This window comes from Tupaia chinensis, unplaced genomic scaffold, assembly GCF_000334495.1.
Source record: "Tupaia chinensis unplaced genomic scaffold, TupChi_1.0 Scaffold145814_1, whole genome shotgun sequence".
Classification (NCBI taxonomy): domain Eukaryota; kingdom Metazoa; phylum Chordata; class Mammalia; order Scandentia; family Tupaiidae; genus Tupaia; species Tupaia belangeri.
In genome coordinates, this window is record NW_006205672.1 from 1,142,246 (window position 1) to 1,145,112 (window position 2,867).

Below are 2,867 nucleotides of genomic sequence, written 5' to 3' on the forward strand. Positions count from 1 at the left end.
AAAATAATAATTGGGACCAGCAGATGGCGTAATGGTTACATTGCTGGACTCCTACGTAGGTGACTATGGTTCACGTCCTGGACCTAGCTGCTTAAAATTCACACCAGGAGTGTGTGCGTGTGTGTGCAAAATCCCAAGAGGAGAATGGAGGACAAGGGATTGTGGCGTGGTCATCCTCCCCAGGGTGTGATTTCTTGCTTTCTGTCTCTGTCTCTTTCTGTCGCTCCAGTGAGGCACGTGCCCTACAGCAAACATCTCTAAAACATAATAATAATGAAAAATTTAAAAAATGAAAATAAGAAAGAACAAGGATGATACCTCCACGTAGGAGACTGGAATATGTTTGCTGTGGAGCATTTGATCTGAATATACCAACATCGAGGGTTCCCCAGGAAAACACTGGCCCAGATCATCCTGGAGAGAACCTTCCATTAACGGCTCTGACTGACAAAGTAAAATTCTGCCCTGTCCTTTATCAGGCGGGATAACCACACAGATAAAAACTGCTGCGAAGCAGCAACAGGAAACGGCCTTTCTTCCAAGGCACGCAGCAGAGCTCCTAAGAGCCCGCACGGGGACCAGGGCTTTCTTCCTGGGAAACTCGCTTCCTAAAATCCCAGGCTGTGAGAACCATCACTGTCTGCAATCATGCCAAGAATGAATCCTCGCACCGTTGCTGAGGGCTGCAAGTCGTGTCAAGGCAGAGAAGCAGCCTGACTGGCAGCCCAGACGCTCAGATAAGCGGTTCGGGATATATTCCACGTAAGTGTCTACCCGGCAGTCCAGGCCTGACGTTACCCTTCCTGCCAGATCCCTGTTTACTGGGAGCTCAGACACTGCTGTATTTTAATTTCTTCTTCTTTTTTAAGATGTATGTATGTATGTATTTAATTCCATTTGTTATTTATTTATTTATTTTTAATTTTACCAGAGACAGAGAGGAAGAGAGAAGGGGAAAGTGAGAAAGCAAGCCACCAAGTCCAGGATTTGAACCGCAGTCAGCCACATGGAAATCCAGTGCCTTAGACCACCGCACCACCTGGTGGCCCAGTATTTGAATTTCACCTAAGCGCCCCACCTTGTAAATCCTACAGTACACCTGTCTATTCCTCCTCTTGCCATGATGCCTTGCTTAGGAACACGCCAGGTCCACGTGCGTGCCCCAAACCCTGACGGGATGGAGAAATGGAGAAGGGATTGTGGCATGACCACATCCCATGTGGAGTGATTTTTCCTTCTCTGTCCATCTCTCCCTCATGAGCCCATGTGCCTTCTGGCAAAATAATTTTTTTTGGAGAAGTTTTTGCTATAGGGCACATGTGCTTGCCAGAAAGACAGAGAGAGACAGAGAGACAGAAAGCAAGAAATCCTCCCCAGGGGTTATGGCCATGCCGCAATTCCTCCCCCTCCAGTCTTCTCTCGGGATCTTGGGCATGTGTGCGCGTACATGCACGCAATGTGAGTTTAAGCCACCGGGTCTGGGACTCAACCTGCAGTCAACTACATGGGAGTCCAGTGACATAGCCATTACGCCAACTGCTGGTCCTACAGCAAATTAATTTAAAAAGAAAGAGAAAGAGAGAGAGAGACCCTCTTGGGGATGCTGTCTCTCTCATGTATGGATGGGAAAACAGAAATAAATTTAAAAGGAACCTGTAGGTGGCATGGTGGTTGAGGCACTGGACTCCCACATGGCCAACTGTGGTTCAACTACTGGACCTGGTGGTTTGCTTTCTCATTTTCCCTTTCTCTATCTCTCTCTGGTCAAATTAGTATTAGTAACAACAAATGGAATTAAACAAGTCAATAATTTTTTTTAAAAAAGACATAAACTTAAAAAGTAGTAACGGGGCCAGCAGGTAGTGTGTGATTAAGGTGCTGTACTCCCAGCTGACCGCTGTTTGAGCCCCTCATCTGGTGACTTGAAATTTGCACCAGGCATGTGTGCATGCATGTCCAAAATCCCTAAAGGAAAATGGAGGAGGGACCAGCAGTTAGCGTAATGGTTATGTCACTGTAACGTAACACATGTAAATGGAGTAAATTCTCCAGTAAAAATGCAAAGTTGGTTAGATTAACTGAAAATGAAGGACCGGCCCCATAGCCTCGTCGTTGTGGGAACTGCATCCCACATGGACTATGTGAATCAAATTTTGGCCCAGACAGTTGGAGAAACACGCGGGGCAGTGGTGTGTGCATGCCCCAGACCCAACAGGACAGAGAAATGGTGACGTGACTACGGCGTGACCACGGGTGCTATCTTTCCCTGCCGCACTCGGTAGAGTGCATGTGCCCTCTGGCAACTTAAATAAATATTAGGTCGTGGAGAAAGTCCTACGTATTTTTCTGTGTCTTTCTATGTAAAAATGCATCATGACTTTCCCGATGACTCAATAAATAAAAATTAAGGTCCAGTTATATGAGGGCCAGCAGATGGCATGGTGGTGAAGGTGCTGGACTCCCACGTGGCTGACTAGTTTGAGGTCTGAACCTGGTAACTTTCCCACTTCCTCTCTCTCTCTCTCTGGTACAATTTAAAAATAATAATGATGATGAATAAAATGAATAATTTCTGAGAGATTTTTTAAAGAATTATTTATTTATTTACTATTTTTGTTATCATTTTTCCAGCCCATCACCTTAACCACTCGGCCACGACTACAGACTATTTTTGTTATCATTTTTCACATGAGTTTTGCCAAAGACTGAGAGAGGGAGAGGGAGAAAGCAAGCCGCCAGGTCCAGGATTCGAACCATGGGCAGCCATGTGGGAATTCCAGCACCATAACACTATGCCGCCACATGCTGGCCTGAGAGATTTTTTTTTTTTTTGAGAGGTTTTTGCTATATAGGGGGCTTGAGCTGGC